This window comes from Cetorhinus maximus, chromosome 13, assembly GCF_964194155.1.
Source record: "Cetorhinus maximus chromosome 13, sCetMax3.hap1.1, whole genome shotgun sequence".
Taxonomy (NCBI): Eukaryota; Metazoa; Chordata; class Chondrichthyes; order Lamniformes; family Cetorhinidae; genus Cetorhinus; species Cetorhinus maximus.
In genome coordinates this window covers 59337923-59362754 of record NC_135891.1, presented here as the reverse complement: position 1 = coordinate 59362754, position 24832 = coordinate 59337923, and positions in this window count along the sequence as shown.

The following is a 24832-nucleotide window of genomic DNA, read 5'->3' as shown; positions in this document are numbered from 1 at the left end:
TTAACACCTTGGCATCTTTTACATCCATCTGAGAGGGCAAATGGTGCCTCAGTTTGAAGTCACTTCTAAAAGATGGCACTTCCGACAGTGCAGCCCTCCCTCAGTATGACATCTGAGTGTCAGCTTTGACAATGTAATCATTACTTAAGTTTTATAAGTAACCGGAGGTAAAATGTGAAGCAGTTTTTAAAAGTTGTGTGTTTCCAAATTTGTTCTGGTATGAATCGTTACATCAACAGCAATTAATTGGTTGCAAAAGTGTAGGAAGTCCTGTCCTGTGAAAAGATGTAGTGACTGCTCCATATCATTTCTGATGGATTGTATGCTCAGCTTGTCAGTGGAAACATTCTCAACTCTTTAAAGGAAGAGGCCCCCATGCACTGCATTTTCGTTCTGCTATTTTCCCACTTTATATGGGTACTTTTTAAGTGTCAGGAACTAATATGCAATAGCAGCCATGTTCATTTGTTTTGGAGGCCATCCATTTGTATGCTTTTGATGTGCTCTTGCTTGTTTAATTTAATGAAAGAATACAGTGAAGAATGACAAATGGATGCCAGAAATATAAGATGGCAGGAAAAATGTGCTGGCCTTACCTCTTAATATGCCATCCACTTTATACACAGGCCTGGAAACGATTTGATCCCAGTGATTGAGAATCACTGTCAGGAAACAGTTCCAAGGTTGTGCCATCTGCTTCTAGGGGACCTGCAGCCAATCTCCACCATAAGGATGTGCTGCCAATCACAGTTACAGTGATCTGGGCTCTCGATTTTAATGACCCAATTTCTTGTGTTCTAACCTTACAAGCGTCTGCAGTATCTGCCAATTTTCTGATCGCTGATGTACAAAACAGACAACTGATGCTTTATTCAGCATGGCCAACATTTTCATCTGCTTTCCCATTGAACAGACGGACACAGATGACTGTCCAAATTCACATGCCAGTGGAATTTCTAATGTATAGGGGGTCATTAATAGAAAGAGAAAGAAAGAATTTGGATTTATATTGTGTCTTCCATGTCCTCAGGATGTCCCAAAGCACTTCACAACTAACAACAAAGTCCTTTTGAAGTGTAGTGTTGTATTTTGGAAAATGCAGCAACCTATTTGACACAGGAAGCCCCACAAACAATGGTCAAATTAATGACCAGATCATTAGCTTTGGATGTTGGCTGAGGGGCAAATGTTGGCTAGTGGAAGAGCTCCTTTGCACTTCTTCAAATGGTTCTGTGGGATAGTTTACGTCCAATGAAGAGGCTAGCTCAGTTTTAGATCTCATCTGAAAGATGGCACCTAAAACAGTGTAGCATTCCTTCTGCATTGTACAGAAGAGATGGCGCAGATGATGTGCTCAAGTCTCTGGAGTGGAACACAAACCCACGACCCTCTCACTCAGAGCAAGGCTGCTACTTCTGAACAATGGCTGTGCCTGACATAACTATCAATCAGTTGGTCACCTGGATCCGTAGACATATTACAATGGCCAAAGTGAACACAAAGGGTGTCTGCTGTATCAATGTATACCTGCTTAAGGACCACCAAAGCTCTGCTGTTAATGCTGTCCTAGTGTTCCATCCATGACAATTTTATTTTCCACAACTCACTTTTGCCAGGGTTCTTTGACAGCAAAGGGAGGATAGAACAATAGTTATTCAGAGACCAAGAGCACTCTTTCAGTGCTTACGAATTGACACCCTGGTGAAACCTATGGACAGAAGCACAGGACACAGGTACAGCAAGGCCCATGCAGTTTCCAGGATCATTAATTAACATGATAGAAATTGTTTCTGGTAGCTGATATGTAAGAACTGGCCATAAGCACAAAGTGAAATGTAAAAGATTTAGAGAAGAGGGCAGGAGAAACCATGATACACAAGGAGTTGTGAGGCCTTGGACTTCACTTCCTGGGTTAAAGGTTGATGCAGAAACTAAGTCAACATTCAAAATTAGATTAAATGGATGCAAAAAGGAAAGGGGGCTATTGGGAAATGAGAACAGAATGGGTAAACATTATTGGAACTACTTTTATCATTTGGCAGGTAAAAACTGTCAAGGACTGATTGAGCCAAAAGTCCTGTTTCTGTGTTGCAATTCCCATTATGTCAGTGTGGATAAATATGGGCTTGCCATCAGCTTGGGAGAGAACCAAATTTGCTAGTCTGGATCTCAGGCACAACTTTCAATAACAGAAGAAAATAAATGGACTGAATTCATCACTCTGACCTTCTTAAGCCTTATGTGCAAAGTTGAAAAAAAATTGTATCCCAATGAAAGACAAAGACGCTTTAGTTTCTAGGACAGCTGTGTAACTACTTTCATTTACTTTATCCAGAAAGACCCTCATTTACTAAAGAATCTTCTATCCTTTAATTGGTACTGGTGCAAGAAATGAGAAAATGTCCACAACATTTTGCTTATGGCTGAAAATGAAAATTCTGTTGCATTCTACAACATAATTGTCAAAAAATTGAACTTCCGAAAATGTCTTTTCATCCACATGTTATATGTTGGAATAATTTGCTTTCCTCCTTCATATGAATGCATAAGACAATGGCACGAAACACTCCCCAGAGCTTCTGGATTAATCCATAGTTTTGCTTATCATTTCCTGTGAAATTATATGAACTGGGAATTGTGCAGACACATCTTAATCTGCTCTTTGTATGATTGGGCAGCACTGCTAAAGGCAGAAGGTCTCTTAAGTTCATATAAATGAGGTCTCTGAGTCTGCCAGCAGGAAGAATGTTATAAGATTCACGCAGTGTTGAACATTTCGAGCAATGAATGTTCTTTATAGTGCTCACCTCACCCTCCCCCAGTAATGTTTCTGCCCTCTGCTCAAGAAAGAGGGAGACAGAAAGCAGGAAACTATAGGCCAGTTAGCCTAACATCTGTTATAGAGAAAATGCTAGAATCCATTATTAACCAGGTAATAGAAGGACATTTAGAAAATCATAATACAATCAGGCAGAGTCAACATGATTATATGAAAGGGTAATTGTGTTTGACAAATTTATTAGAGTTCTTTGAGGATGTCATAAGCAGGGTGGACAAAGGGGAACCAGTAGATATAGTGTATTTGAATTTCAAAAAGGCATTAAATAAGGGTCCACATAAAAGGTTACTGCACAAGATAAGAGCTCATGATGTTGGCATGGATAGAGGATTCGCCAACTAACAGGAAACAAAGGGTCGGGATAAATGGGTAATTTTCAGGTTGGCAAATTTTAAGTAGTGAGTGCAATAGGAATCAGCGCTGGGGTCTCAAGTTTTTATTAGTGACTTGGATGAAGGAACCAACTGTATTGTAGTCAAATTTGCTGACAATACAAAGATAAATAGGAAAGTGGAACACCATTGGAGCGGGCCACAATCTGGCCTGACTCAGCAGACATTGGTGTGGCTGCCATTTGTGAATGATTGAAAAATTGAAAAAGTGGAAAGCATCTTCAAACTGGCCAAGGCAAATGGGGAGTTGGGCCCCAGGATAGGATAGAGAATTGTTAGTGTTACCCCTATTAAAATTTCTTGCTGTGCAATAGATTTTCATCAAAACTTTCACCTTTTTAAATCACATAGAACTTTTTTCAACACTCTCAACAGTCTGGAGCTGTTCAGCTTTATACAGCTCCCAATGGTCAGCTGCCTCTGTGAAAATCTCAGGTCATTAGAAGGTGAGCTCTTGACAAGTTCCTTAATTACATAAATGCAACCAATGAACAATGCAGGCGACTTCTCTTTCCCGCCCTTGCGAAAGTCGGCAGGGTCAGAAATGGAGATGGCAGATAGGCACACAAGCTGTCTGTTCCATTTATTTTGGTTGCCCACCTCCATGCCAACCTAATTCAGTGCACGAAAATCCAGCCTGATGTGTAGAACACATGGAACATTTACTTTCCTCCCAACTTAGACTCTCTGTTCCTTCATGTACCATGGAGGGACCACAAAGACCATGTTTGTATAGCTGTCCTCCTCTTTTTTGAATTAACGTTCTGATTGCATTCCTATATATCAGTTTTGTCAATATTCCCAGTCCTGAGTGGAAGTCCATCCTATCAATTAACCAATCCACAAATTAAGTTATTACCCATAATGTGCATCTATCAATAATATTTTTTGGGAATCAGCAAGGAACTACAACTAGAACCTCTCCAGAGGCTGCTGACAAAATATTCTTATTTAAGAGAAACAAAAGTCAGAAATTTCCACACGTTAACAGTATGATGCCACCTCCCAAATGATCTGGATACTGAGCTGCTTTAGAAACATTGGCCGGGATTTTCCGGTCCCACCAATGATGGGAATCAGTGCAGGTGTGACCAGAAAATTTGGAGACCATTGACTTTGAGTGGGAAGTTCTGGTCCCACCAGCGGCAGGATCAGAAAATCCTGCCCATCGAAAATTTGCAGCACAGAAGGATGCAATTTGGCCTATTGCATCTGCATCTTCCAAAAAAGAGCTATCCAGCCGAATCCCACTTTCCAGTCCCTGGCATGTAGCCCTGTGGGTTACAGCATGCATATCCAAGTATTTTTATATACGATGAAGGTTTTTCCCTCTACCGCCCTTTCAGTCAGTGAGTTCCAGGTCCCCATCTCCCTCTGAGTAAACATTCTCCACCACTCCCCTCTAATCCTTCTACCAATTAATTAAAAAATATGTGCCTTGGTTATTGAACTCTCTGCTGAGGGAAATAATCCCTCTCATCCACCCTATTTAGACCCCTCGTAAATTTATACACCTAAATTAAGTAACTCCTCGATCCTCTATTCCAAGGAAAGCCACCCCAGCCTATCCAATCTTCCCTCACAGCTAAAATTCACTATTCCTGGCCACATCCTCGCAAATCTTTTCTGTTCCCTCTCCACCAATTTGGTGAGAAGTCCAACTGAGAAGCTGGGGCTGCTACTTTTAGATTTGTTCAGTAATTCAGAGGCAGGCATTTAGTCTTGTTCCTGCTGAGATCAGTTGATTGGGTCCAAGTGATTTCCAATCGATATATGGTGGCCTCAGGTATGTTACTATGGCAATGTTATCAGTTGAAAATATCAATGCATTGTGAAGAAGCAGCATTTGCAATTTTCTGTGCTTATCAAACAAAACTGCCTAGAAGCTAAAAGCATTACTGAGATAGATTGCTAAAAATCCTAAGTTTGAATTGAAAACAATTTCCGAAAAGTGGTACGAATGAAGATTTGACTATCCTGTTATTGAAAGTGGGCTATTGTAACATTATAAAAAGGTAATTACAGGTTTTTCAAATACAAACAACACAGTGAAATCAAAGTAGAACATCATTTTCCACATTTAACTGTCACATTCAGTCGAAGATCGAAAGCAATTTAATTTTTGAGATGTAAAATAAAGATTGATTTTAACCATTGATTTATCAAGGATAAGAAAAATTAGTAACAATTCCAGTTGAAGCACAGTAGCTTTTCTCTTAACTGTACTGATATTGCTCCTTCTTCCTCTTGTACAAGAAGGGACAAACTGGAAGACTGCTCAAGGGGTGTGGGTGTAAAGCATGCCTTCAAAATGCTGAGGGGCACAGATGATTTAAATACAAGCTGACTACTTGACCTTGGAAACAGAATGAGAAGGTTTCAGAATTAAAACAAACAAGCCTCACACTTGTTTTTCTCCCCAAGCTCGTTTTCAATGAGTAGGTGGGTTTGTGAAACGTATTCTTAATGAAAGAGTCATAGCCTCATGGGCCAGATTTTCAATATCCAGTAGGTTTGGGATCTGGTGCTGGCACAATTTGAAAATCACATTTCAGAAAGGCATCCCTGGATCCTGATGGAACTCCAATTTTCAAAGTGAGGGCAGGGGCAAGGGAGTCAGGTGTTGTTTTCAATTGTTCTGTATTTGATTATGTGAGTCTGTTTACTATTGACGCTCACTGTCCTTGATTGGTTAAACCTGTGTGTGGATTCAGAGAAAAGTAAACAAAGCTGTGGAAAGAGCTGGAAGCTAGAGCTAAAAGGATGGAGTAGATATTTTAAAGTACTGTGAATAAAACCTGTTACACACATAGAAACTAATGTCATCACTGAAGAGACCTGAGATACAAATTATGCAACAAAGTGACAACGAGATGATGGAGAGAAATTTAAATTTTCCAGCTCCAGCACCATTTCTTTCATTGCTAGGAGATCCATCCACGCCGTGGGATTCGAGGTTAAAGACCTACTTGCTTGCTCCAGGGATGGACAGTCCAGACATAGCAGGGAACCACAAGAACACAGTACTTGTACATTGCCTCAGAGCGGAAGGCCAGTGAATATTCAACCAGCTCACTGACGATACGTCTACGTTTGATACAATGGTAAGTGCTCTTGAAAAATACTTTGGGCTAAAGTGTGACGATCGCACAAAATACATTCCGCCAGAGATGCCAGAGAAATGGTGAGCCCATTAAGTGTACTTGGCAATGTTGTGGGAATTATCTTCCATATGTAAATTTGGCACACTAACCAACAAACTAATTTGTGACCAATTAATGGAAAAGACTTCAATTACATGAATTAGTGAACATCTCATTGAGGATGACAATTTAACCTTGGAAAAAGCCATGACCCTGGCAGTCAAATCTGCCATGTTTGATTCAAAGAGGTTACACAGAAATGCACCTTCAGACTCAGGGTTGCAGACATAGCTTGCCCAACCCGATCAGGTGCAATGGTTACGGACAAAGAGGCTTCAGCAGTCTCATTAACACATGCTCCATCATGATCAGATAACTTCAAAGGTGTGCCTTAATTGTGGAAATGCCCATCAATTCACAATGCCATGTCCAGCTAGAGGGGAAAAATGTAACTCATGTGCGGAACCACTTCACAAAAGTATGGAGGTCAGAGAAGAGGGCTTCATCGGGTTGACAGGTGGAGGAGTCTCTTCCTGAAAGTGAGGTACCACATGTGCATACCATCACAAATGATAAAGCACCAGGTCATTTTAAGGATTGCTCAGTCGAGGATTGCTCAGTGTTGCTCTTCACTGATGCTGGTATGTAAGTATCTATATTGAGAGACAAACTTTACCATAGGTATTTTTTGCAACTTTCTCTCATTTGTGCAACAGATACTCTTCAAGCTCACAACGGCTCAATTATTCCAGTTTTGGGAGTTCGCAGTTCCAGTGGGCTACAAAAACATCAGCCTAGACAGTTTCATATTCTATGTAGCCAAAGGTTAAAGCCTTCTGGGAGTAAACCTTTTCGATAAGCTTGGATTCAAACTGGAAGCACACATTAACATGACTGATGACATAGACTTTACATGCCAATATCCTTACTTATTTGCCGAATTTGGGGAAATTAAGAGGTACTGTCATGCTCCTCACATCAACACATCAATTCCACCAGTTTTGCCAAAATTGAAATATTTGCCATTTGCAATCCAGTATCACATTGCGAAGTGTCACATGAACTGAAATGATTTGAAGCAAGTGGTATCATTGAGTGTATTGACTCATCACCATGGATATTGAACCTAGTCATTACACAGAATAAAAATGGGGAACATAGACTATGCATTGACCTTAAGGTGGTCAACAAAGCTATCATTCCAGGCAAGTATCCACTTTCTACAATCCAAGAAACAGCATAATTTCATGACTCCACAGACTTCATGAAGCTTGACATGCAATGGAGCTATCTGCAGATACCACCAGCAAAGCAAAGCCAACATCTTACAGCTTTTGTTACTCTTGAAGGTGTGTTTCAGTACTGCAGAATGCCATATGTTCCTTTAGTCTTGTCAGATATTGAGGGGATGTTCAACCGACTTGATGACGTTATTGTCCGTGGAAGGGACAAGGCAAAACACGATCAGCAGTTATCAGCGGTGCTCATTCAGCTTGCACAATACAATTTGATGCTCAGCAAGGACAAATACACATTTGCAGTGCCCGAGATTGACTTACTAGGGTATGGAGTGACAGCAGCTGAGTAAATGCTACAAATGACAAGATCAAAGCCAATCACGCACTTCCAACCCCATCTAATGTGAAAGATTTGACATTGTTCCTCGGTACTACCAACTTTTATCACAAATTCTTTCTTAAGTACGCAAAGTCTACAAAGCCTCTTTGAAAGCTACTGTGCAAAGATGCACAACGGGAATGGACAATCAAACAGCGTTTGAAACATTAAAGGTGAAGATGGCACCTCCACCAGTCTTCACACATTTCGACCCACATGCAGAAATGTATGTCATTACAGAAGCGCCAGAAAACGTGATTGGAGCTGTAATTTCACACTAGATTGAAGGAAGAGAATGACCAATTGCTTATGTACTATATGTCTGTTGTCAGAAACTGAACGTAAATACTCTGCTGGAGAGCAGGAAGCACTGGCCTGCATCTATGCTTGTGAACATTGGCACATATATCTCTATGGGAGAAAGTTCACCAAATGCTGACCACATCAGGACCTGGTCCTCAACCTCTATGCATCTACAGTTAGTCCAGTCATCTTCACCAGTACAATTTTGAGGTTGAATATCTCACAGGTTCACAAAATTGAGTAGCTGACCTGCTCAGCCATACTACTTTTGCAGGCAGTGTTAGCAATAGCAAAGCTCCTTGAAATGTTGAAGGCTACGTGACCGCAGTGATTTCGCACGTGACTGAGAATTTTATTACATGAGAGGAGTCGAAGGCAGAATGAGAAACAGACTGCAGAAAGTAAGCCAGTACCTAAAAATTAAGTGGCCTCATGAAATAGAGGAAGGGTTGGTCCCGTACTACGCAATGAACTCGCATTTTTTAATGACACCCTCATTGCATGTGGAACTCGAGCGGTTATCCAGAAAGTGCAACAGCAATGTGTATTGCATCCTGTCCCTGAAGGACACCCAGGTGTTGTTAAGATGAAACAACAATCCCGTGAAGCAGCCTGGTAGCCAGCCTCAGTGACCTCTCTGTGTAGTAACATGCTACAAACTTTCAGTTGTTGTTTATGTCTCCAATTATATCCTGGAAGGAGCCAGTCATAAAAGTTAAGAGCCACAGTTAGCTCAACATTCAACAGCAATGTTGTTCTGGCACTGTTTTTGCATTGCAGTTATGGCAGCAGCTTTTGGCCAATTTCGGTCACAACTTCTTTCGTGAAGACATCCCAAGCACCGATCATCACTGAAGTTGTGGTGAGAGAATTGCTCCCGAAAGACCCTCTGCACAAATGGCCTCCTCCTGAGTGCCCTTCCTCCTATAATCCTTCTTCCTCTTCTAGCAGTTTCTGCATGGCCTCTCTTCATTCTCCCAATCATGCTCATTCCAAGATGAAAACCTCCAAGGTCACCTGTGTCTGGAAGCAATTTGTTTTGGCGCAAGCTTTTAAATCAACAAAAAAGAACTCCAACACTAGCCAGGCCACTCTGCATACATTATTGGAACTTTAGGCAAGTTTGTATAACTCCAAAAATTACATCAGCTGTAATTCAGCAGCTAAGCTGTAAGTAGCTCATGATCACTTTAATCAGCACTAGTGGGGGTCTTTCGTGCCTTTTATCATCATGTTTAGCAGGGAGAGGCTCGGACAGGGAACAGGCATTTGAAAATGGTAACACGTCAAATCAGCATTGTACACTGATTGATGTCATTCATAATCTGCCTGCTCTGTATGTTGTTGATGGTCCTTAGGTGTGTGCATGTAAATCCCTTTATCAAGATGGCATACAGCACACATTGTAAGTGTATGAGTGCAACTCAATAGTTATTTGAAGCATAAGGAGGCTGCATAGTGTCCAAAAAGCATACTGACCCCAATTTCTCCCCCATACACTCTCCTGAACTAATAACATTTCAAATCCTCTGGAGTAGGAATTCAATCCACAACTTTTTGACTTGGAGGCGAGAGAGCTACCCCTGGGCCATGTCTGACATGACTTAAAACAGCTCAATGGTGATTCGGCATGCAGTTGTGCCGAACCATAATGGGAACCCAGGGCACATCAGTTTTGTGGTGGAAAACTGGAAGAAATAACTTCCACATTCATTTGTCAGCTAGTAAATTGTTTTGTGCTATTGGCATGCCCCCAAACGCTGACAACAGCAAAAAAATTCAGGGCCTTTGTGATTCACCCAAAATCCAAATCCCCCAGCCACCCTCCCCCACTTCAGTAAACAGTTGATTGAACAAGAAGTCTTCATCATAATCAAGGTTTTCAAACAGACCAGCACGCTGGCATTGCCAGGCTTCTATAAAGAAACAGTATTGTTGCCAGCCTACCACCTTGAGATACAATTTGACATCAGACTAACTAAATAATATTACGAGCTACAAAATACCAATTGACACCAGTCACTGCTTTCACACTTTTCTGGAATTTTCTTTTGTCTTTTAACAGAAAGGAAAGATTGATCAAATGCTCAGTTAATGGATTTTCTTTTTAAAACACATGTACTCTCATGAACTAACAATCCATTACCAAAGCAGCTTTCCTTAGACATGTCAGTCATTTTCTTACCAATCAAAACACAAAGGGTTTGGTTGAATCAGCATTCATCGAGGCATTCCAGTACACTCATTCTTAATCTGTGGACTTGGCTCATCTTTCAGACAAGGTGCTAAAAAGTACTCCTGAAGGCTCAATAAGTGAATATCTGACTGTTACAGTACAGGAAGATCTCAGAATTGACTCTGAGTCTGTTCTGAGTTAGATAATCCAAGCCTAGGCATGGATGATGATACAACAGTTGACCTCAGTGTCCCAAGAAATAAAGGAGAGATATTAGATATGATTCCTACTCCTAATTGCTATCCCTTTACCCCTGGTAGAAGCATGTTGATATTGAGCATTGTCCTCCCTATCTATCAGAGTTATCTCATATCACTGACATAGGAAACCCTAGGCCAAGCAAGGAAACTGAGCCAAGGCTGGTGGGATGTGACGATCATCTAGAGGGTCTCCCAAAAATGATTAAACAGCTTCAGTGTTTTATCTAAAGCGAGTAACAGATCTATGGTCTCCATTGGCCAGGATTTTATGGCTTCTCCCACCCGCTGGGATATTACAGTCCTGCCGAACTGAATGGAGAATTAAATGGCTCACCGCATCCGCTGGGTGGGGGGGCGGTTGGGGGGGGGGGGGGGGGGGGGGGAGACAAGCTGCAGCAGGGCCATAAAATCCTGGCCATTGTTTATCTCTTAGTGACCACTAGATGATATTTTCTCCCTCAATATCGAACTTTAGGTTGTTAATGAATAGGAATTAAATGCGACTAATATGGAGATATTTGGTCAACTCTTGGCCTTACATAGGAACAGGGTTAGGTCATTCAGCCTCTCAAACCTGTTCTGCCATTCAATTAGATCAAGGCGGGAAGTGCTATGCGCTCCCTGTGCGGGCGGGGGGGGGGGGTGGATTCCCCAAAAGCGAGAGTGCGCTCTTTCGCGCATGTGCACGAAAGAGCGGACATCTCCCTGAGGCTAAGTGCTGCCTCAGGGATATCACTGACAATTCTAAAAACATTAAAAATAGAAAAAAAAAATTCCCTAACATGTCCCCCTCATGTGACAATGTCACTTGAGATGGGACACGTTCATAAGTTACATAATAAGTTTATTAAACTTTTAAAAACCCGACTTGAAACCTCATTCCACCGGTGGATGAGGTTTCATGTTTTTTCTATTCCCCGCCAGGGCTCCTGGCCTGTCCGCCAACCCTAAGGTTGGACGGGCAGGTCATTTAATTGTATAATTGATCCTGTCAATGGCCTCAATTGGCCATTGACAGGTCGGTGGGCCTGCAGCTAATTTCGCTGTGTCCCCCGCCTTCCTGAAAATTTAAATGGGCCGGGATGACGTCGGGGTTCCCCCGATATCATCCCACGTCATTTTACGCGTCGGCGAGTGGGCCCCGCCCTCTGCTTACCGACGGCAAAATTCTGCCCCTCATTTAATAGAATCCATTTGTTTTCCCTTAGGAGCTTGAAAACTTCAATCAACTCATCCCTTGACATTCTAAATTGAACCCTAGTTTGTGAAGCCCATCCCTTGGAATTCAGGTAAAGCTATATTGCACTTCCTACAAGGTCAATAAATCCTTCCTAAGGTGTGATGCCCAAATCTACTCACAGTACTCCTGGTGCAGCCTAAATAGGGCTTTGTGTAACTGAAGGGTGACTTCTACACACTTGTATTCTGGTCCTCCAGATATAGAGGCCAACATTCCATTAGCCTTTTGTATTATTTTCTGAACCTTCTCATGACATTTTAATGATCTAGGTACCTGGACCTCAAAATCTCTTCAAACCTCCACAGTTTCAAGCTTTCCACCATTTAGAAAGTACTCTGTGCTATGCTTTTTAGGTACAAAGTGGATGATATCACATTTGCCCACACTGAAATCCCTTTGCCACAGTCTTGCCCAGTCACTTAGTCTATCGAAATCTCTTTAAAATGTTATGCTTCCAACTACACTGCTTAAAATGCTACCAATCTTCCTGCCCTTGGCAAATCTAGATATGTGTCTTTCTATTCCATCATCTAAGTCATTAATAAATATAGCGAATAGTTCAGACCCTAGCAACGAATCTTGTAAGACACCACTAATCATATTAGTTAGAGTACCTGCCCATTATCCTGACTCTCTGTCTTCTGCTACTTAGCCTATTTCCTAACCTGGTCAATAATTTGCCTTTAATTCCTTGAGCTTTAACTTTAGCCAACAGTCCCTTATGACACATAGCAAATGTCTTTGGGAAGTCCAAATAATTAACATACATAGATATTCCCTGCCCACCACATTGGTTACCTCTTTAAAAAAGGTCAATCAACTCATCAAGCATGACTTACCCTTTACAAATCCATGCTGATCAACTGATATTTTTCAAGATGTGCAGTCACTCTGTCTTTAATTGTGGACTTTAGTAGTTTCCCAACAGCAGATGTGGAGGGTTTTGCATTACTTTGGATATGAGAATTAGTGGTTATGATGATGTGCTTCACAAATCCCAGTTTGTGAAGCTGAACCCAGTAAAGCTGGTAATTTGTGGGCTGACACAAGCTGCTGGATTCTTGCAAAAAAACAATTGGTCCATATCATTCAGGGAAGGGAACCTGTCTGGTCTGGATCGCATGTAACACGTGTCCAACATGACAGGATTCTTAATGTGCACAGAAGTGATCCAGCAAGCCAGTTCATTGCAAACATAATCACAATTAAAAGGCCTCAACTTATCTGCTGATGAAACACTCATCCATGCCTTTGTCATTTTCCACTTTGCACGCTTGGAAACTGGAGTTCATCTAGAACTGTGTTACCCAAATCTTAACTTGCACCATATCCTGTTCACCTATCACCCCTATACTCGCTGATTTACTTTGGCTTCCACTCTGGCAAAATTCAATTTTAAAATTCTCAGCCTGGACTTCAATTCCTCCATGGCCTCCACTTCTTCCCTATCTCTGTATCTACTCCAGTCCTGCAATCCTTTGAGATCTCTGCGCTCCTCCAATTCTGGCCTTTTGCACACCCACTATTCTAATCACTCCACCTTTGTCAGTCATATCTTCAGCTGGTCAGGCCCTAAACTCTGGAATTCACTCCATTAAACTCTTCCTCTCTTCCTTTCTCTCCTACTTTAAAACAATCCTTAAAACTTACTTCTTTGTCCAAGCTTTTGGTCATCTGTCCTAATTTCCCCTATGTGGCACAATGTCAAATTTTGTTCAGCAATCATTCCAATGAAGGACCTTGGGATCTTTTACTACATTATAAATGTAAATTGTTGTCATTGTTGCTGTTAAAAATGATCACAGTTTTTCAGGGCAACTAGGGTTAGGTAATAAATGTGGTCATGCCAGCAAAGTCCACATCCATAAGAAAAAAAGAAAAACAAAATATGTTTCAATGTAGCCTTTAGCAGTTCCTTATCATGGCAAAGGGATTCCACACTGAACAAAGTACATGTCACACCATAGGAACCCAACTTAGATTTGTGCATAGATTACTGAATATTATAAATTAACAGCCACAGTTGAGGCTATCACACTGGCAGTCATTCCTAATATGGGAACCAAATGTTGCCTTATGCCCAGTCAGAAAGTCCTGGATCAACAGGAAATGCTAGTGATTTATAACCTTTTAATATTATTTCTGTGAGAGAAAAGTGTGCTTACTGTATGTATCATGCAGATCCTCCCTTCTGAAACCCATCTGAATTGCACATTTGTGGTGACCTACAGCATTAACACTGGTGAAAAATGGCTTGCACAAATATAGGCATTTTTTGCAGTGTTCAGAGAGAATGATGGAGGATGCTTAGCTCACTCTGGTGGTCACTATCAAGGATTTCCTTGAACAGTCTTCATGATGGCCTTACTGCCTTTATATAGAGCACCATTAGACCTGTAGTTTAAGCACTCTGACATTTAACACAAAATATTAACCTGAGATCCAAAATCCATTGGTGCATGTTGCAGAGAGAGATCTGCTCATGGATGCTGGTGTTCTATGCATGCAGACCACAGTTCCTTTATAAAATCAAGAGCAAATTTTAGCTCTTTAGGAGCCACAGTTTCAGCATCAACATCGCTGTTTTGGTACCAAAATAGTATCCAAATTTTATGCACATTCTTTCAATGCAGCCTGCACTATACACCATTTTGCTGAAGGTATCAGCATGGAGGGTTAGGACCGTGTGCTGGAAGTATGCAGAGAATGCAGGTCATTACTTCAGTCAGCGTGTAATGTTGACTTGATGCCAGTGCTGCTATTTTCCACCTCACCTCTCCAGCTAACAGGCACAGCTCAACAATCACAGAATTTCAAAGAATTGTCACTCACCTCTTCTCTCTCTGCAACCCCCAGTTGTTTAGACTGGGTCCTAAAGCTGCAATACGCACCAGCCAACCACCATATGACTTTTCTGCGATGTCACTGTTCACTTTATTTTCAAACTCAGGCTGCTCTTGGACCTCTATCTGTCTCTCTCCCCGAAGTTAAGTGTGGTTGGCCTCACTCCTCAAACTTTATTTATCTGCTCTCCGGCCTGTGTATTTCCCGCAAGTCTGCCCCTGCCTGCCTCTCTCCCGGAAGGTAAGTATTGTAGGCCTCTCTCCTTAGGCTTAATTTATCCACTTCCTGACCTGAGTATCTCCTACAGGTTTGCTTCTCTCTGCCTCTCTCCAGAAGGTAATAGCAACAGGTAATACCACCAGCGCTATTTAAAGAGATTATCAACTAATTTCTGGTTAGTTGCTGATTGTTTTCTACAGGCTCAATTGGAGATTTTAGAATTGCTGTGAGTTTCCTAATGCTGTTTAAAGTTGATGAAGCCAACATGGGAACTTGTGCTGCATGTGGTGAAGGCCTTTGTTCTGACTTCAAGGATTCTGCTCAGACTGCCTGCTCCTGGTCATGGATGCTATCATTATCATCTCCCTTGGCCTGCAGCATGATGGGGAAATCAAGCAGTGGTAGCACAAAATACGACAGGCTGTGTCCAGAGGGAGGAGGAGGGGGAGAAGAAGGATTCTCAGCAGGGGATTCAGAGAGCAATTTTCTCTCCAGGGTTTCAGGGAGCAATTTTCTTACATCAGCCTAAGGCTGGAACAGTATGCGCGTTGTTTCATTTTTGGGAGGAGGTGCTCACAGAACTCTGACACCTCTTACAACCAGAGCTGCAACATCGGAGCAGAATGAAGGTGGTACTGCTGATGTCTGTGAAGGTGACCTGTGACCCTCAGTTTCTTCACTTCAGTATTCTTCCAGGCTGGAGCAGGCAACAATTACAATATTTTCTAGTTTGCCATCCACTGCTGCGTCAGAGAGGTGACAGACTCTATGCCAGGAGAGAAGAGTACAGACCATACACAGCCAACCCACGCTTACAAAATTCAAAACAAAATGTTAGATGTGATTCTGCAATTGGGCAGCGCCTGCTGAACAACCCTGAGTGCACAAACAGCTAAACTAACAACCAATGTAACATGGCTCGTTTAACTTGCGAGAAGCAACATACACAGTATGTCATACACAGGGACCTGTTTTCTGTAAACAAATGGGATATGTTCAAGCCTTGTGCCTTCTTTGAGTTACCCAAGAGTTTGCATCTTCTATAGCCCCCCATTGCTTTCTTTATGGCAACCAATCAAAGGTGACTTGCTAACCGATCAGCACACTTTTCTCCTGTTGTATAAATTGTAGCGATTGCTTGAATTTTGGCATTCTTACATTTATCCTTATGAGTACAAGATGAAAAGCTTTGCCAACATGTCTCTCTTTTCAACAATATTCATGAGTACATTGTGTTTTCTCTGAAAAGAGTGAAGCATACAAAGTATGCATGTGACTCAGTCAGGATAGTGGGCTTCCCATGGTGCAGCGTGCCATTAACCACTCACAGGTGAGATTGTGGACATTGGATCTATATCCTGAAATGTACTTGTAGTAATCTAATATGTAATATGCCTTTAAGACAAGTGTTGTAATGTAAGATCACATGATCTTAATAACCAATAGCAGAGAGTCTTGAGTTAGACACTGAAGAGTGAAGGCAGAGTTTTGAGTTGTGGGCACACAAGTGTAGCTGCTGAGCTTAGTTTGTAACTAAACAGCATGTGTTTTATTCTAAAAACGACCTACTGATGTTCTCTGTCTCTATACCAACTCAGTCACCCCGAAACAGCCTTGCAACCTGGATCTTTAAGCTCCAACAAACCAAGGGCACTGGATCCAACAATACTACAACCGCAAAGGGTTCTACATCCTAATTGCACAGATTATTGCCAACCACACTCATCACATCATGCAGGTGAATGCCCACTATCCTGGCAGCAGTCATGATGTTTTCATTCTGTGCCAGACCATTATTCTCTCAGTCTTTGAACCACCACATCAAGCCAGTGAGTGGCTTTTGGGCAACAAGGGCTAGTTACTGATACCTGGCTCAGTCTGTAATCAAGTTTCAAATACCCGAATCCAGTGCACAGCCCAAACATGTGTGGCCAACATGAGTACAACTTTCTTTTTCATTCACTTACAGGATGTGGCCAGCATTTATTACCTATCCCTAACTGCCCTTGAGAAGGTGGTGGTGAGCTGCCTTCTTGAACTACTACAGTCCTGTGGTGTAAGTGAACCCACAGTGCTGATTGGGAGGGAGTTCCAGGATTTTGACCCAGCGACAGTGAAGGAACAGTGATATATTTCCAAGTCAGGATGACGAGTGACTTGAGGGGGGGAACTTCAAGGTGATGGTGTTCCCAAGTATCGGCTGCCCTTGTCCATCTAGATGGTAGTGGTTGTGGGTTTGCTGTGTTAGGAGCTTTGATGAGTTTCTGCAGTACACACTGCTGCCACTGTGTGGCGGTGGTGGAGGGAGTGAATGTTTGTGGATAGGCTTCCAGTCAAGCAGGCTGCTTTGTCCTGGATAGTGTCAAGCTTCTTAAGTGCTGTTGGAGCTGCATTCATCCAGGCAAGTGAGGAGTATTCCATCACACTCCTGACTTGTGCCTTATAGATGGTGGAGAGCCTTTATGGAGTCAGGAGGTGAGTTACTCGCCACAGGATTCCTAGCCCCTGACCTGCTCTTGTAGCCACAGTATTTATATGGCTAGTCCAGTTCAGTTTCTGGTCAATGGTAACACCCAGGATGTCGATAGTGGGTAACTCAGCGATGGTAATGCTATTGAAAGACAAGAGGCGATGGTTAGATTCTCCCTTGTTGGAGATGGTCATTGCCTGGCACTTGTGTGGTGCGAATGTTACTTGCCACATGTCAGCCCAAGCCTGGATATTGTCCAGTCTTGTTGCATTTGGACATGGACTGCTTTATTTTCTGAGGAGTCATGGATGGTGCTGAACCATCAAGGAATATCCTCAATCCTGATCTTATGATGGAATGAAGATCATTGATGACACAGTGGAAGCTGGTTGAGCCTAGGACTCTACCCTGAGGAACTCCCACGGTAATATTCTGGAACTGAGATGATTGATCCGCAACAACCACAACCTTTGTGCTAGGTATGACACCAACCAGTGGAGAGTTTTCCCACTGATTCCCATTGACTCCAGTTTTGCTCGGGCTCCTTGATGCCACACTCGGTCGAATGCTGCCTTGATGTCAAGGGCAGTCACTCTCACTTCATATAGCAATGGCACCATGGACATCATCTCAGAGCAATTTATTGTGGTGCTGTAGCAACAGTTCAGCTGCCTGCACCACTTTGGAGTTGCCCTGTGATACTCACCAGAGCACATGTCACATTCACAATGGTCTGCTCTATCCTGCAATATTTGGCTATTATTAGGGCACAGCGTTTGCCACCAGGATGCAGCAAGCAGCTGAGGTGGAGGAGAGGGAGGAGGAGGATAAGGAAAAGTATGTGCAAGCCGAAGGAAGGAAACAACCAGCTCATCTCCTTCCCAGCCGGGTTGTCTGTGATCACCTCATTGGCAATGATACTAATGAACCCAACCCTGAATTCCCATTCTACAACAGTCACATACTTTAGCTCTGTCACTGACTATCACATTTTCTTGGCAGGAATAAAAATTACCACAAAGCAACCATTCTACACTTCAGCAAAAAAAAACTGTTCAATGTTGCACGCAAATTTAGCCAGTCACTCTTGCACTTCCCTTAGTGCCTGTCTTGCAGGTTTCTTTGCTTGCCCTAGTGCTATTCCACAATGCTACCCTAATGACTACAGCATGCCTGGTGGAAGGCTGCTAACTTTCAATGGGAGACACTAGCAGATAGCCTTGTAGGGTATCACTGAGCAGCACTGGGCCTGGAAGACTGGATAGAAAATGTTGGTAGTGAGTCAAGGAAGAGGTGGTGAATAGGGTCTGTGAGGTTAATGGTTCAGTTGAGTGGAAATGGTATTTGAAGATGACCTTAACTGCTCGCGCAAGGTCATTAAACTTCTTGTGGTAGCACATCCATGTTCTCGTGTCTAAACTGCTGGCATTGACTGCAATGGCTATTTGTTTCCACTGCTTTGTCAGTGTCTGACTGGAGGACTCTTGTTCCTCTGTGGGTAGAGGATCTCTCTTCTCTTGTCCAAAATCTGCACCAAGGCCTAGCGTACTGGATAAGAGAACCTAAGAGCATGTTCTCTGCCCTGTTAAACTATTTTCACTCTCCTTTCTGCTCAGATTCTTTTCCGAAAACAGATGCAACATCTGCTGTATCCGGAATGTGCCTCCCCTTTAAGAGTTGTAGGTGGCTTTAAGTGGTGCTAACCTTGTACAAACTTGGGGCTCCTGCATTTAGTGCTGGGTTGCACATTATTTAAATTAGCAGGCCTGCTGAAGTTTGCATCCTTTCTGTAGTGCAATGAATGTGCCTAGGCTAATTGCAAATCACGATCCCGGTGCCCATTTTCAGGTGTTATCCAATTTGTCCCCAATCTCTCTTACGTTTGTCAGCATTCTGAATAGCTCCAACAAAAAAAAGGTGTCAGCTGTGGCTCAGTTCATAGCACCCTCGCCTTTGAGTCAGAAGGTTGTGGGTTCATGTCCCACTCCCGGAAACCAAGAACTGTGAATGTACTCGAAAGAGTTACATGGTAAAGGGTGAACTCTGAAAAGAGTTACACAGGCAACTACAAAATCTTGATTGCAGGATACCTTGAAGAATGAATCCCATTCCAGATCCAGCATCAGACCATTATGAAGTGATATGCTTATTACTTATTTCACGGATCACTAAAATTTTTAATGCAGCAAATGTGGTGTTACTGTTTCCTCTACAGCATGCTTAAGTATTTGCATTCATTGTTCAGACTGTTGGAACCATATCTTCAAAAGCTCTGTTTTCTTTGAAAATTTGGAAGGACATTGCATTATTTGGTCACTTGGGAACTGACCTGATTTTTTTTTAAAAGGGTCATAAGTTCACCTTGGACTGTGGGCAAGCATGCCTTTCCCAAGAAATCACCTGACCAGCATGGCACTTGAAGGTGGAGAGCTGTTTGCTTACTTGAACTGCAATCACTTTAATTGATGGGGTGGGGGTGGGGGAACTGTTTTAAGGGCAAAGGCCTGGTGATTTTATTTTTTGAACGTGTTAATTTGAACTCAGTTGGGAATGAACAAAGAAAGGGAAAAATTGTCCACTTGCACTCTCCTGGCTTTGCTTGACATACAGTATGGTTATCAGTATCCAGATAGGAATCTTCATCTCAGGGGAACTTTTCTGTATTTGGAAACCTAAGAGGCTGAGACGAGAAGGATTGATCCAGCTCCATTTTCCTCCATGCTAAAGTCCCATTGATGAGAACCTCCAGACAACTAATGTTACTAGTAACCTGCCCTCACACAACGGAGCACCAGATCGACAGCGTCAAAACCCTGCAAACTTTATCCTTTTTACAAAGTTTTTCCTTCAAATGCCCATCTCTGCAGAGGCCCTATTTGTGAGTCCTTTTATTGGGAACAGGCGTGCGTATATGTGTGTGTGTGTGCTGGGGAATTTTAAAATAGATAGATAGTTACAATTCCAGATTACAAATTGTCTGCTAACCAGTTCTTGCAACTTGTTTTAAAAAAGGAAGTTCATTTTATAATAAATCAACCGTTCTGAGTTTATTGAAAGTAGCCTGGTTAAAGTCTCTTTTATTCTGGACCTGGCAGTAGTGAAGGTAAATAATGGCCATTTTTCAAAGTGAAGTAAACATTTACACTCATGGTGCGACCTGTGGAGTAGTGGGTTTAAATAAACTGTGCAACCCTCCCACCCTGGTCATAACAAGGCCAGCATTGTTAAATAGTTATTGAACCAAAAGCTGGATCTCTTACCTCTTCCAGTCTCCTACACAGTATACACATGGAGTGCTCTTGGCATTGTCTATTGCACTCTTCAGGCAAGTTAGGTAGTAGTGCCAAGAGGCTAAAGGGTAGAGGTGCACAAATTGTGACGAACATATCTTTTTATTTCTGTTGGACTGTTGTAAAGAACATGGGCAGAATTTTCAGTTTGACATGCGGGGAGTGGGCCCTGCACATCCCGCGTAAAATGACGCGCGGTGACATCGGGCAAGCGTCCTGATGTCATGCCAATATTTCGCTGGGTGGGTATGCGGTGAAGTCCAACGCACGCCCTCCATTAATTAACGGGCCAGTTAAGGCTCTTTAGTCTTCAATCGACACCAATTTTTAGGCGCCCGTGCGATCTTCAGTTCGGCGCACGGGCACAACAGGCAGGCGGGTAAGAGACTTTTCTAAGAACCTCATCCACGGGCGGGATAAGAGGGCTCAGTGGGGTCGTCAATCTGCTTTGTGGAGTATTTATTGGAGAAAGTATTTCAAACTTGCTTGTGCAACCTGCAGTACTTTAGAACACATCACAGCAGCTTTTTGTGTACTTTTAACCTTCAGGTCAGCACTCTGTAGTCAGGAATCTTTTGCGGGCCTGTAGCTTTCAGGAAGCCTTCCCTTAGCCTGGGTATGGGATCTGACATGGCCACTGCAGGCACATCCTCTGGGGAGGAAGGGAGGGCTAGAGGAGGAGAAGGCCAGGAGTGCATATTCAGCCTCCAGGGGAGCCACCTTTGGGAGGACAGGCGCAGGCACAAGGGGCGCAGGGCCAAGAGGTAGTCCAAGGTGGAAGGGGCCACAGAAGACGCTACTATCCTGCTGCCAGGGTATACAGGGGGCGAAGCAGTTACTTCAATATATCTGAGGTGCAATGCCAAAGGAGGCTCCATCTGTCAAGGGAGACAGTCAACTGTATCTGTCAGATGATTGGCCCTGAGATCTCCCCTAACCGTGTGGGAGGACACCCCATGCCAGTGGCTCTGAAGGTCACAGTAGCCCTCAGCTTCTAAGCCTGTGGCTCCTTCCAGGGCTCGGTGGGTGATCTTTGCGGTGTCTCCCAATCAGCTGTCCACACGTGTCAAGCAGGTTACAGACACTCTGTTCAGGCGTGCATTGACCTTCAACCACTTCCGCTGCGACCAGGCAAGTCAGGCACAGCGAGCCAGAGGTTTCGCAGCGCTTGCTGGCTTCCCTCATGTCCAGGGTGCTATAGACTGTATACATGTGGCCATCGAGGCGCCAGCAGGTGAGCCCGGTGCCTTCGTCAACAGGAAGGGCTTCCACTCCATGAACGTGCAGATAGTGTGTGATCACAGGATGCTGACTCTACAAGTCTGTGCAAGGTACCCAGGCAGCTCCCACAACGCCTACATCCTCAGACACTCCCAGGTGCCGGGTCTCTTCAGTGCTCTGGCCCGGCTTAATGGCTGGCTGCTGGGTGACAAGGACTATCCCCACAGAAGGTGGCTCACGACGCTTCTCTGCCATCCAAGATCAGAAGCTGCGCAGCGGTACAATAGAAGCCACGCCTCCACATGGGTTGTGGTGGAGAGAGCCATCGGTCTTCTCAAGATGCAATTCCGATGCCTGACCGCTCAGGGGGCGCACTCCAGTACCCCCCAGATCGTGTGTCGCTGATAGTGGTTGCATGCTGCGCTCTCCACAATCTTGCACTGGAAAGGGGGGACACAGTGGATGATGAAGACGTCGATGCAGTGGCTGCGGCTGCACACGATGAGTCCAGCACCGATTCTGAGGATGAGTATGCACTGGGGAATGCTGAGGGGGCAGACGCTGACCCAGGACTACACCAAGGAGGCAGGGTCACCCGGGAGGCTTTAATCCAATGAACTTTCAGCTAGCTCCACACAAATGGATCAGCAGGACCAGCCTTGCCCAGCGTATCCATACTCAACACCTAAGTGCAAAATCTGCCAGGTCATCAGCAGGAACTAAGGGCCTTGTACATAAATTTGAATCTCCAAACAAACACCCATGACAGTTTTCTTTAACATACACATGCAGAACGAGCCACCCTCAGCCATGGTCACACATCTGAATGTTAATTTTCAAATCAGATGTTCTCCCAATTATTAAACAATACTGTAATCAAGCAAAAAGAAACCCTAAGGACCTAATCTCAGGCCAACACAAAAGCACCAGTGAGAAACCCGTGATGTACCTAATGTGCCTTACATTTACGTTTCCGGGTGCTATGTCTTGGTGCTACCCCATCGCTCAGAGTGGCATCTGAGACAGCCTGCTGACTCTGCTATCTTGTTGGCGTCTGGTGACCTTGGCGGTTGTCCTCTGGCCCGTGGAGCCTGCGCTGACCCCGCCTGGGAGTGAGCTGCCTGTTCCACAGCTGGCAGCTCCCCAGTCGTCGCAGCCTCACCGGATGATACGGTCACTGGGAGAGGGGCGGAGGAGCTGCTGCCCTCATCCGGAGCGCCCTGTGAGGAGCCCGCAGAGATGACAGGCAGCTGCTCCGCCGACGTGAGGTAGCTTCGGACCTCCCTGCTCACCGTGGATGGATGGGCAATGAGCTGGGAAGTTTGATGTCCACACCATCTCCCACACTGGCAGAGAGCAGCTGAGCTCATTGTCGATGTGAGAGCTTGCTGTTCAGAGCGCAATCCCAGGGAGCCCTGGTGGGACTCCTGGAGGAGGCTCTCCACAAGAGTCGCCACTCTTTCCATGGAGGACGCATGGTGCTCGGACATGTGGTTCATTGCTTCGGCCAGCATCCACGTAGACTCCTCTACCACGGACAAGACTCAGCGAAGCATAGCCTCATGTATCACACCCAGATGCTTCCACACACCCGGCCGCATTTCCTGCACCTGCTGCGTCACGGACGACTTCAGAGGCACATCATCAGGCACCAACTGAGCATGTGGCTGGTCCCCTGCAGTCCTCCGACTGCTGGTGCCATCGGCACTCTCTGTCTCTGCCAGCTCCTCCAGCAAATGTGAAGTGCCCTCACCGCTGTGCCCCGGGACACTAGCCAATGTTCGAATGCCAACCGAGGTGCTAGTATCTGCGCCGGTGCCTGCCTCGCAGAAATGGTGTGACACTGGTGATACTTTAGGGCCCTCAGGTGTGAGAGGGGGCATCTGCAGCTCCACCTGCCGGCCATACTCTGATGATGCTGAAAGGAACAATAAGGACAGTGGATCAGTTAGTGTGCACACACTGACAAACTTCATCCTGGTCCCCCTGGCTCATTATGCACTCAACCTTCCAGAACTAATGGACACGAATGTTGGTGGGGTGGTAAATAGTGAGAGGGATAGCCTTACATTACAGGAGGATATAGACGGGCTGGTCAGATGGGCTGATGAGTGTCAAATGGAATTTAATGTGGGTAGGTGTGAGGTGATGCACATGGGCAGGACAAACAAGGCACAGGAATACACAATGAATGGTAGGACCCTGGGAAGCAATGCGGATCAGAGGGACATTGCTGTGCATGTTGACTGGTCCCTTAAGGTAGCGGGACAGGTACATAAGGTGTTTAAGAAGACATATGGGGTACTTGCCTTTATTAGCCAAGGCATAGAATACAGCAGCAGGGAGGTAATGTTCCAATTGTAGAAAACGCTGCTTAGGCCACAGCTACAATACTGCGTGCAGTTGTGAAATGCGCATTATGGGAGGGATGTGATTGGAGTGGAGAGAGTGCAGAGGACGTTTACCAGGATGTTGGCTGGCCTGGAGAGTTTTAGTTATGAGGAGAGATTGCATTGACTGGGCTTATTTCCTCTGGAACAGAGGAGATTGAGGGGGGACATGATTGAGGTGTATAAATTTATGAGGGGCATAGATAGAGTAGACAGAAAAGAACTTTTCCCCTTGGTGGAGGGATCAATAACCAGGGGGCATAGATTTAAGGTAAGGGGCAGGAGGTTTACAGGGGATGTGATGAGCAACTTTTGCACAAAGTGTATTGGGAATCTGGAACGCACTGGCTGAAAGGGTGGTAGATGCAAAAACCCTCATAACATGTAATGAGTATTTGGATGTGCACTTGTGATGCCATGGCATACAA